This window comes from Gavialis gangeticus, unplaced genomic scaffold (genome assembly GCF_001723915.1).
Source record: "Gavialis gangeticus isolate Ggan-Ray unplaced genomic scaffold, GavGan_comp1, whole genome shotgun sequence".
Classification (NCBI taxonomy): Eukaryota; Metazoa; Chordata; order Crocodylia; family Gavialidae; genus Gavialis; species Gavialis gangeticus.
In genome coordinates, this window is record NW_017728997.1 from 23,954,429 (window position 1) to 23,967,355 (window position 12,927).

The following is a 12,927-nucleotide window of genomic DNA, read 5'->3' on the forward strand; positions in this document are numbered from 1 at the left end:
AGTAAGGAAAATTTTAGATCATCTGCCTCACTTTCCTATGTATCACAGGACACTGATGTTTCACCCAGTCACCCTTACAGTGAACCGAACAACCTATGTTTGACCAAAGCAGTAAAGTCATGTGTCTGCCATGCAAAAATGCTTGTAACATCAAATTCACAAAGGAGGGCTTCCATGCTCAGAAGGGGAAGCAGAGTGAATTGCACATTCAGAAATCCATACATGGAAATGAATGAGACCATACCCAGTCCAGGTCCCTTGGAGCTTTAGTCAGGATCCATGTGATCCACTGGTCTCACTGAAAACAGGACATATTGGAGGTCAGCAACAGAGAGCCACCCACAGGAGGCTGTGATAGGACACATGCCCAGGACATCTCCTTACACACATGGTGCATGGAGCACCCCCTTGTGCATTGCTACTGGGAATCACTAATACCTATTGCCTCCTACATGCTCACACTTTCTGTGCACCTCAAGTGCTGGTTCAAGTTTTTAGACAGCTTCAGGCCAGCTTCCATTTCTACGTGGCCGTGGCAATGAAGGAACATGAAGGAATTTGTGAGGCATGTTGGCCAGGGCAGTTTGAAGCATATGATTTGACTTCGTACTGCTGCTAGATGAGAAGAGCTATAGTGGAAGTTTTTGTGCTGCTCTTCTCCCTCCTCTTTGAGCACAGGCTCATTCTCTCTCTGAAGAACGGCATTTGGTAATTATTCCCTGTGCTATCACCAGGGATCCTGATTTTCTCTGATTTAAAAAAATCCCCAATTTTTGGTTAAGAAAAAAGTAACCCCAAATGTACATTATTCCATGATTAGAATGAAACACAACTCTATCTACCTGTCTGTCTGTCTGTCTGTCTTTCTATCTGTCTATCTATCTGTACTGTTTCATTTTAATCAGGGAAAAATGTGGATTTGGGGTTACTTTTTTTAACCAAAAATTGGGGATTTTTTTTAAATCAGAGAAAACCAGGATCCCTGGCTATCATCCAAGTGCTCTGGCACCAGCTGCATTTTTGGCCTTCTGGATGAAACTAAGCATTTGATCTATTCCTTCGCTCTAGTGTGGGAAGGGCTGTATTCTGTGACAGAAGGAAAAAGCTGTGACAGGGTATCATGTGCAGTAGATAGAGACGTTCTGCTGACTCACCCTGCAGCCACGCAGCCTGGTCCAAACCAGAAATCCTCAAAGACTTTGAGTCTCTTTGCTCTGAAAGAACTTTTGCAGGTCAGCAAAGGCCAAGAAGTCCTTTGGGAGGATACTCTAGAAATGTTTATTAAGGAGCAGGCTGGGAATGCAGCCTGCCCACTGACACTTTTTTTATGTGAGTATAGTTACCCTGGTCCAGTTGATATATCCACCAGGTAATGAGGAGACCTGAGTAACATCAGGACTGTGCAAGGCTAATGCCATCAAATTGTCTTAGCTGTGGTACTTCATGGACTAAATGTGATGGACAAGTAAGATTAAGGCATTACAAAGAAGTTAAAAAATAGCAGAACTGAGTGACTGGGAACTCAGGAGAAAGGGGTGGTTCATGGGCAGGTTTAAGTGCAAAGAGCAGAAGTAGCTCATATTTACAAAAAAAAATTGGCTATTCTTATCTTTGAATGGGACCAAAAGTTCGCTTTGCTTTGCTCTGCTCTCAGCGTTTCTGAACCCAGGTGGAAGGGCATTTGCACTGCTGGCATTGGGCAAAATGTCTTGTGGTGGCTTAAAGCCCCACATCAGCATTAATGAGTTCAGCCAAATATGCCATTAGCTAAAATTATTGAGGCCAATAGATTGGCAAGTTTCATGAAAGGACTAGTCACTTCATATGAATAACATCTGCAGTGATATAAGCTAGGATTAAATCATAAAAGGGCTTGTAGTCTTCATGCTTTCAGGGCTTCAAGCTGATTGCCAGCTGGGATGGGGAAGCATTTTCCTCTCTCCCTTCCCCTCAGCCTAATACATTATTTTGCAAATAGGGGCAAGTGGAGAAGTGTGCATTGCTCTGAAGTGTCTGGTATTGGTTGCTGTCAGAGACAAAGGAATGATCTAATTAGATCTGTTCTGTACAGCAGTTTTCAGGTCCTCATGACAGCCTGGTGGGTTTCCTATCCCACTTCCCAAGGGCACTGCAGAAGCTCACTGGAAAGTACAAATTCTTCAGGCCAGTCTGACTTGTGTCCCTGATCATTACTCCCTAGTAGTCCTGAGCAGCACATTTTACAACAGTATTCTTCATTGCTGCTGAAGGCAGCCAGAAAGGGAGGGTGCGGAAGAGCCTGCACTCTGATGCCTGGAGGTCCCTGCGCGGAGCATCAAAACCAGAGTGAACGAGCACACAGTTTTCCAGGCCCGTCTTATCTGATGTAGTCTAGAGAGCAGACAGATAGGACTGTAGCCATCAGTATGATGGGAATGTGGGAGTGGGCTGTACCAAGAAAGCAAGAAACCCTCCTCTCCATGCATGAGTCTTCATCTCGGTTGCTTCCCCCTCCCCAAACCTCATTCCAGTAAGTGGGAGGGATCCTCTTTTCCCCACTCCAAAGATGAGATGAAAGGGTGCCCCACAGTTGACACTTTGTGAGTTGGCTGAACCCTACAGCACGATCTTCATAAAAGCCTGATTCCGAAGCATCAAAGCCTTTTCCTGACTGGGGAAAACCCTAAAAAGTCCTGGAAGCACTGCCAAAGGGCAGCAGAGCTGATTCTGTCAACTGTCTTTGGTTAGAGCTGGGCTCAGTGATTTATGGGGGCCGAGGGAGGCAAGAACTTTCCAGATGGGCGGCTGGACCAAATATAACAATGATAAGAATCAGTGCAGTCATGTGCCGGGGGAAACAATGTATGCACTGGAGGACTACATCAGACACACGCTCCCCTGACACTGAAATCCTGCTCAGCATGGCTGTTGTCCACAGGTTCATCCCAGACCTTCCCTCCCGATGAAATCCTTCACCACTTGGCTCTCAGCAGTCCCCTCATATGCAGCGGCCACCAGCGGGGAGGAATGCAGCTGGGTTTAACTGTCTTTTGCAATGTGCACAACAGGTTAGGACAGGAAGTGAGACATGAATACCGTATCCAATTGAAACCACAGGAAGAGATTAGTTATTGGGATAGCATGAGATGTAAATTTCCCCTCAAATAAGGCCAGAGCAGCAAATTGTGAAGTGTGGTAAGATCCGGCCACATTAGGAACTGCAGCCATAGGTGACAGGACTAGGAGCAATGGATTCAAGCAGCAGCAGAGGAAATTTAGGCTGGAAATTAGGAGGGACTTTCTGATGATGAAGTTGGTCAAGCACTAGAACAAGCTACTTGAAGAAGGTGTAGAATCTCCATCCCTGGAAATGTTCAAGAGAAAGTTGGACAGGCACTTGGCTGGGATGGTTTAGTCTGGGATGATCTTGAGCAAGGCAGGGTCAGGACTAGATGACTTTGCGCAGTCCCTTCCAGCCCTACTTTCCCAATGACCCTATGAACAATATGTTGGCCTCCCCACACCATGCTGGGATGAAAGGAGAAGATTGCCACCTTCTGAAACATCTGTATCCTCCCCTGCAGTAGGTGGATTTTCCACTGAGTAGTGATTTAGCTCTGCACTGCTTAATATGCCTCCTCAGACAAGATCACTGTTTGTGGAGTGGTCCTTGCGCCTGATTAGGTGACAAATGGACCACATAGAGGCTCCTGGATGAAATGCAAGGAGTGATGGGATGAGATCCTCTTCTCCCTCAAGTGTGCAGAAATGGACTTGTGTAGAACAAAGCAACTCGGGTAGCAGGAGTGACTTATGGTATGATTGGAAGTTAAATGTTTTGGTGCCAAGTTCATTCCTAAAGTAGTATCGATTCATTTATGTAATTCTGTTGACATGCATGGTACTGCACAGTGATGGCTCAGTGCTACAAAGAATAGAGCTTTGCTTCTCCAGGTGGATTATAGCCTAAAAGCAAAGGGAAAGCAAAGAGTGCAAGGCAAGGAAGAGCATACCCAGAGTGGAATGTGACTGTTGGATTTCTGCATACATTTCAGAATAGAAGAGAGTTTAACTCTTTCTTTGGAAATGTAAGAGGTTTAGAGCTTGGTACCTACCTTTGGAAGAAATATGTGGGGTCTGTGGGCTGATGCAGAGGATGGAATGGGTTTAAGATTGGATGAAAGAGGCAGATAAGGTGGTGACAAGGGGCACTTGGGTGGAGAAGATGGGAGAAGGAGACTAAAGAATGGCTTTGGTTGGATGTGTGAGGCTGACTTACCTGCATCATCATTACAGTTTCTATGGTTGTACCTGTTGTTAATAACTATATTTACCTGATACAGTTAATGAAGAAAGTCCAGCCCTGACTGTTGGCCTTGACCTTGAAGAGGGTAGGAAACCTCCATATTGTCACACAAAGCACAGATCTGAAAAGGCCAAAATCTGCTTTGGCCAATTATATTTTACCCATGACATTTCCCCCTGATCTAAACCGTTGAGGGATTCTTCTTTGTGTCATCGAAAAGGTTCTGAGTTCCAGCCTGCTGAGGGGGCTGCAGCCCACTGCTGGGTGAATGGCCCTTGTAGATAAGGATGGACAGGGGTCAAGGGTACAGAAACGGGTGGACTGAGTCAGCAGAGCGAGTCACATTCAGTAACGTCTTCCTGTTCTGCTCAGGGGCTTGTCTTGCACCCACTGCTGCCTTGTGATCATTCCTTCTGGCACTGGTTTTCTTCTGAAAGTTCAGCCCAGGTCACAGTCAGGTTCCTAAAGCTGGTAACTCCTCTTCTGCCACCTCAGTGTCAAGCAGACAGTGTGTAGCTCTTTCCATGAACACCCTAGCAAAAGGGGAGGGAATCTGAACAGAGGTTAAGCACTTATTTGTTCACCAGTGGCACAGAAATGCCATCAAACCCTGTTGCAGGATCCCCCAAAATGGGAGGTGCTACATATGTTTTAAGTTGTTCTTGCTGTAGTTCAACTGCTGTACTTCCAATCTTCCTCTCAAACTTATTCCTGGAAGAGGAGAATTTTCTCTTCAACTTCTGGAAAGCCCCCAGACAAAAGAATTTTTTTTCCAGCACATCATTCCCCTTTGTGAATCAAGCCCTAACCCCTCAATCCTCAGTAAATAACTTGTTCCAAAGGGACCATGTTGTGTGTGATCGTAATTACATTTGGGTTTTAATAATCATAAACACTCTTGTTTTCTAAGAACCAGCAAAACTGATTTCCAAATCATTTAATTTGAATGGCGTGTATTTTGTGTTTGTATAGCATCCCCCCACATCCCTTTCTAAAGAAAAACAAACACTGCATTAAAAAAGCAAGAGTGGGGAAAAACCTTGGAGAACTTTAAAAGACTCTAAACCTAAAAAGGGAGGGTGGGATCAGCTAATTTGTCCCTCTTTTGTGTGGTTTATTAAGCCTTTTGTTCTGGAACGCATGGGTTCAGTGGGAAAGCGTTTTTGATATATAATGTATTTACTTTTGCTAATTAATTAAAGCAGTATTCATATGAAAATGCTGACTGATAATGGCTTTCACAGCAACAACTGTGTTTTTTAAAGTAGCAACTTTTAATTACAAATTGACTGGCAGAAATGTATAAACCCAAATATTGTTCCACTGATTTCCTTTTAACTGTGTTACTCTTGCTTGATTTATCGGATTAGGGCTTTTCACACATAGTGCGTACAAGATATTGTTTTTAATGAGAAATTAAAAGATTACCAACAATACCCATAAACCATTAAAAACACAAACCCTAGATGAATTGTAATTAGACAGAATGATTTGAGGCTGATAAATTGAAAGCAATTAATGTATTTGTTTGGGATTTTGAAGATAGCTGTGTGCATTCCAGAATGCATCAGAGGGGTTCAAACTTGGAGACGGATGGCATCTTGAGATACCCAGACTGCTTCAAGTGTCTTTGGGAAGCACCAAACAATAACCGCAGGTAAGATGGTGCCATGACACATCTAAGTTATCAAGGTGGTGGCGATGAGACTGTGTGAACGAGGTTGGATGGTAGGACCTAATGGATTACTTGAATGGCAATGCCTTGGGTTGACTAGGCTTTTTATTTTAGCATAGCATAAGACATGGTGTTCAGGCAATGAAGGCGATAAAATGAGCATGTGGAGAGTGTGGAAAAAAAAGTCATCTCATCTGTTCCGTGAGCTAATGCATGTTCCTGCTGGAGGCACCTTCTGGAATGAGATCAGCAGGAAGTCTTTTACGCTGGTGTTTGATGGGGCTGGTCTGTAATCACATTAGAAGCCTGCAATTCTGCTCTGTCTGTCATAAAGCTAGTCTACAAGATCCAAATCTGTATGGAAGAGTCTGTATGTGGGTCACTCTCAGATAGAAGGCACTGCTGGCCTTCTTCCACACCATCCCATGTTCTTGGAATTGGAGTCAGACAGAAAACAGCTTTTCAGTTTTGTGAAAAGTTTTGAGATTTCACAAAACTTTTCCTCTCTTGACCCAAGATGAAAAGTTGGGTTCTAAAAACGTTTACAAAGTAATGATTCTTTCCCTCCCCTTCTCCCCCCACCCCCCCGAAAAAAGAAAAGTTCCAGTAAATTAAAAATTTTAGTTCTATTTTGATCCTTCCATTTTTTATCTTTTTTAAATATATAAATTAAGTAATACCATGAAAAGAAACGTTATTTCAAACCAGAAACATGCCTCCTCCACCCCCCCCGCCCAGTTTGTTTTTTAATTAGGGCATTCATTAAAATGGACCCTTCCCTGCCAATGGTTTTGGTTTCAATGAGTTGGCAGTCTGCAATGAAAATTGTTTCGTGAAAAAAAATCCCGATCAGTTCTTTACTAAGTACTCCTTCCTTGTCCACTTCACCACCTTCTCATTTCTCTAATCCAATTCCTCCTTTCACATGCATTTCTTTTCTGCTTGTCCACATGAGAGAGAGCTGCATTATTTGACAAAAAGTGAGACAACTCTGCTTTCCTTTTAAAATGTAACCATTGACTGCTTGCATCTAATCCACAAGAACCAGATTTTCAAAAGAGCTCAAGCATCCAGGGCTAGGATCTAGATTTTCAAAAGGGGGCACAGAAGAGTGGTTGCTCACCATGGGCTGAGCTCTTTTTGGAAAATCAGACCATAAATGTGTCAGTGGGAGCTTCTGGTCTTCATTTTTCTGAGCCAAGATTTGGCAGTGGGCTGAGCACCTGAAAATCTGGCCATGTGTGTAAATTATATTCCTTGTTAAATGCAGGACTTGATTCCTTGGCCTGCTGACTGCCTCCTGAAAAGGCCTCAGAACCCTAATGTTCAACTCCTTTCCCTGGGATCAGAAGATGCTGTGTAATCTGCAAGATGATGTTCCAATATCTTCAGGCCAGGGACTGCATCTTTTTTTATGCAGCCATAGTAATAATAATGGAAGAGTGACAAATGGCTGTGGGGATGTTCATTTCACCAAAGCCTTCACTAGCAATTGCATCAGGTTCGCTGCAAGGTGGATGGACATCTTTTCAGATCTGTTCCTCTCCTTCCAGGTTGGCACCTGGCAGAGAGAAGATCTGTATTGTTATGGCTTCCACCTAATCCAATGGGGGATTTGCTATGAACTAATATATTATGGTGGTTTTCAGAACAAAGTTGTTTGGTTTTCCAAGAGCATCTTGCCACCAAAGACGAACTGACCAGGCTTTGCTTCTCCCAGAGGTCTCTGGCTTGTTGTCACTAGCTGCGAAGTAGGGTCTTGGGCATATTATAAAGTGTTTTTACTTCCTGCGCACCATTTCAGCCATCAAACAAATTGAATTAATGGGTAGCCACCTGGGATCTAATGAAAAACTGAGAGACCAGTAAAATCCAGTTGTAGGTTGCAAAAGGGAAAAGACTAATAAGGAAAGAATAACAAAAAAGCTCCATTAAAAATGCATAAGGATACAATGTTACTGGCCCAGTTAATGAACCTCTTATATTCAATAGGGCAATAAAATGCAACGTAATTGCAAATGAAACTTAATGCCTTGTAAAAGAGTTCAGCTCCTTTCTTGCAAAGCTACACAGCATTTTGAAATCAAGGCCTAATCCAGTAGGAGGTGTATGTGTGCTGCATGGATTGTGCATTATACTTGAATATTCAGCTTTGGCAGACATGAAGGTTAATATTGCACTCTTCCCTCCCATGCAGGCCTCCTATGGGGAAATAGACTGCAGGATGGAGCAACATCGATTTGAGTGGGGCATGGAAATGCGTGTCTGGCATCCAGCCCACTCCTAACTTCCCCGCAAATTTAAGCATCTATATGGACTTTGCAGATTTGGACACACTGATGATTTCACACAGCTGGTAGCTTCTTCTGCCACTTATCAAAGAAGCTGCCTACCCCAGCTCACTGACTAGCTTAGTGTATTGTTCAACAGCAAAGGGAATTGCAAATGGAAAAGTTCTTTCATCCACCCACATTCTATATACAAATACTCTTTGGACCCAATCCTGACATCCTGTAGACAAAATACTCAGATCTTTTTTAGACAAACTCCGAGTGAGCCCAAGTAAAACTGAGTAAGACCTGAGTCAGAAGCTCACAATTTGGCCCTCTGCCATTTTGCTGTACATTTTAACAACATAAGAGCTGGGCATCTTATCAGCGTGCCCTTGTTGCCAAGAAGGCTGACAGCATATGCTGCATTAGTAGGAGCATTGCCAGCAGATCCAGGGAAGTAATTGTTCTGCTCTCTTCTGCACTGGTGAGGACATATCTGGAGTACTGTGTCCAGTTTTGGGTCTTCCACTATGGAAAGGATGTAGATAAGTTGGAGAGAGTCCATAAGAGAACAGCGAAAATGGTTTGGGGTCTGGAGCACATGATTTATAAGGAGAGGCTGAGGGAACTAGGCTTATTTAGTCTGCAGAAGAGAAGACTGAGGGGGGATTTAATAGCAGTGTTCAACTACCTGAAGGGGGGGGTTCAAAAGAGGACACAGCTGGACTGTTCTCAGTGGTGGCAGATGATAGAACAAGGAGCAATGGTCTCAAGTTGCAGCAAGGGAGGTTTAAGTTGGATATTAGGAAAAAAACTTTCTCACTAGGAGGGTGGTGAAGCACTAGAACAGGTTACCTAGAGAGATGGTGGGATTTCCATCCTTTGAGATTTTTAAGGCCTTGCTTGACAAGGCCCTATGATCTAGTTGGGGATGATCCTGCTTTGAGCAGGGAGTTGCATAAGATGACCTCCTGAGGTCCTTTCCAACCCTAATTTTCTGTGATTCTATGATGTTATGATCTTATTGATGTTTATTTGGGGGTGGGGGGAAGGTGGTGTAAATCAACATACCTTTGAGACTCTTGACATTTTTTTCCTGATTCTTATATATCTACATTCATAATCCTGATGCTGCTTGTCATCAGGTTTGAACATTGTTGCATTATCTACAATCATACTTAATTCTTACATAGCACTTTTTTCCATGTATCATAAAATCACAGAAAAATAAGGCTAGAACTGACTTCAGGATGTTGTCTAGTCCAATCCCTGCTCAAGGTAGGATCACCACTGCCTAAACTTTTCCAGATAAATATTAGTCTAACCCACTCTTAAACATTTCTAATGATGGAGATTTCACAACCTCTCTATGCAATCTGCTCTAAATGCTTAACCACCCTTATAATTAGGATATTCTTGCTGGTATCCAACCTAAATCTTCCTTGCTTTGATTTTAGTTTATTACTCCCCATCCTGTGCCCTGTGTACACAGTGATTGATTGATCAATCTGTTCACATCTATCCTGAAGTGTAATGCAGAGAAAGCCACACCAGTGTGAATGGAAGACTCATTTCCCCTGGTTTGCATGTGGTACTCCTGTTAATAAATCCCTGAATGCTATTAGCTTTCAACAACACTAGGCTAATGACTCATAGTCAGCTTCCTGTCCACTAAAATCCCCATGTTCTTTTCTTCAGTCAGCCTAACTAGTTGTCCCTCAATTTCTATTTGAGCTTTTGATTGTTCCATGGTAAAGGCACTGCTTGGTACTTGCCTTTCTTGAGTTTCATCCAATTTATTTCAGACCCTATTTCAGACCATTTCTCCAATTTGAATCATAATCCTGTCCTCAAGAGTGCCCGCTACTTGACTTAGACTGGGCTCATTTGCAAATTTACTAAGTATTCATTCAGTTCCATCCTCCAAGCTATTAATGAGGGTATTCAACAACATCACACCCAAGACAGATCCCTAGGCAGCTCCGCTTGGCACTTCCTCCCAGTCAGTTATAATAGTTGTATGTATAATGTTATAATGTCATGGGGGGAGTTTCGAAAGGCTTACTAAAGTCCAAGTAGATCAGTCTACTTCTTTCCCCACCATCCACAAAGCCCACCACTTTGTCACAGAAAGAGAAGAATGTGTGGGAGAGTGTGTTTGTAAAAATATGTAACACATGCTTTCTGCAGAGAAAACTAATGGGGAACCTGGTGTCCAAATTTATCTTCAGAACATCCAGCTTTAGACAAAAACTGTGAAGTGTTTTCATGGAATTAATTCCTGTTTGTTTTGTGAGCTTCTTACCCACTGAAGGTCATCTCCTAGTTTGGAGACTACCTGAATGGAGGTGCAAAAAGTATTTAAAGTGTCCTTGTTGTTCCTTTAAAAACTGTAGGCTAATGTGCCCTGACATTACATCATGGGGTGATGTTACCTAGTAATCTGCAAAATGAATGAGTTATTCTAGTCTGATCTATATGGGTTCTCCCACCACCAGTACTATTGCCATGGTATCAAAATGCCTTCCAGAACTGCATAAGTGGCATAATTAATGTTTGGCACACATCATTCATTTTTTATCTTAACCCCTCCTCACGGGCAAAACTGTCTGCCCAGTAACTATGTGTAAAACGTTGTTTAATGTTAGTGTGCTTCTTGTAAAATGGTGAGTACACTGTGTTGGTAATAGACCTTAGTGATGTACAGTCAAAGGAACATGTCTTGCTGTTGGAAGGTTGTGGGGTCTGGGTAGCTGGTAGTTCCTGTGGGAGCCCACTCAGTAATTGTATCTGATGTATGGCTTTGTCTCTGTAGACAGCCATGCTTGTGTAGCACAAATAAGATCTCCATCATTGACAAGGTTAGCAGGCCAAAAATCAGCCTTTTCTAAATCGGCCATCAGTCAAAATGTCATTATGAAAGGAAGATGCTACTGATACTAAACCCACAGTCAGTTCTCACACAGTGCTCATCAAACTTCTACTAAATGAATAAAATCATATTTATGACTCAAAGGTTGTCAGTGCTGGCAGCGATCATGATTTTATTGTGAGGTTTGTGCTCTTGGGCGTTTTTCTTGAGGACTCAGCTCCAGGAGATAAGTGATTACATGAAAATCCCTGCTTCATTTATAAAAGTCAGAGTAAGTTTCTAGCTTTCACAGTTCTACAGAAAAGCCCGAAATGCGTCTCAGGTGCATCTGAGAGGCTCAGAATCTAGAAGGCAGAGGTAAAGAGCATGGTCATTGTTATGTAGTAATCTTATATGTTGGCACTTAGATTGGCAACACTGGATTGGAGCTGGGATTTTCAAGGAAGCCTAAGGCAATTCGGACCCCTGAAACTGGGCAGCTTGCATATTGTGGCCCCTTTAGAATATGGGTTTCAGCCCATTGATTTCGATGGGTGTTGGTCCATGTTAGGGCAACATTATCATACTGCAAGGTAAATACTTTTTAGCATTTAAACTCCAACCTTTACAGACAAGTCCTTCTGAGTCCAGGCTGGCAGAACTGTGCTTCTCTAGATGAATGTTTCAGTCTTTGCAGAGGGTAATTTTCCCCACTTACTAATCAAGTTTTCATTTATTTTGTGATGCTTCATTTACCCACATAAATTATCTATAGATGATAGATACAGTTCTGAGTGGTCTTTTAAGTCCAGTTGACAGTTTGAGCCACAGTTTCTTCAATTAAAAATGAGTAGTGCTCTTATACCCTGGCATGTCTCAGGGAAAATCATGGGGTGATCATGGCTATCTAGTAAATAAATAAATAGAGAGGCCAAGTGTCAGGGGCTTTGCTTTGTCTCTGGACAACCTTTGTTCCCTCACTTTGTTGGGCCTGTAGTGTTAGGTAGGTAGGTTTGAACATATATAGTTGGAACTAATGGGGGAAACTCTGGAAATTCAAACTCCTACTTTGAAGAAACTTCCTAACCCCCTGGTGGGAATTCAAGTCCCTCTTGCCCACTTGTGAGCTCCCCAGCTTTGTCCTTCCCTCCAGTGTTATGGCTGAGTTCCTGCTCTCTTTTAGCTTCGCAAGCAAACTATGGATTGAACTTGGCTGCTCCCAATAGAAATTGGTCCAACTCTTTACCATCCTGTCCATTGCGCATGCAAATTCCTCTGTGTCATAAATCAGAAATGTTGTTTAAAACCCGTGTAAATCGCGGAATCCGTGACTCACCCTAGTCCTCCATGAAAATATGCAGCCTTGTAAACGGAGGCAAAAGGCAAGTATGTGCAAAGGGAGGAGCCTGTTCTATTAACCTCCCCAGCAGCATGAAAGCAGCAAAGGATTAGGGAGCTCAAGGGTTTTACATCCTGTTAAAAAGAAGTTTGTCACTTAGAGCTTATTAAAGTCAATAGAGATTTGCATGGACTTTGGTGGGCTTCAGATCAATCCCCTAGGGAGTGAATGGAGAATGTACTCTTCATCAGATGACATAATTGCTGCTGATGTTCTTCTAACAGCAGCTAGATACCACGGTGATGAGCATGAACTGTGGATCAGTCTATCAGAAGAGCTCAGTGTCTATTCAGGGACCTCAGACAGGCCTGAGCAGTGCCGTAGCAAGTGGGGGGGACATCGAGCAGGGCAACCTCCCCGGGTGCTGATGCGAAAGGGTGCCACCAGGCACTGCCCAGCTGGGGTCAGGCACATAATAAAGCAGTGAGCTGCTCATCGGGGGGG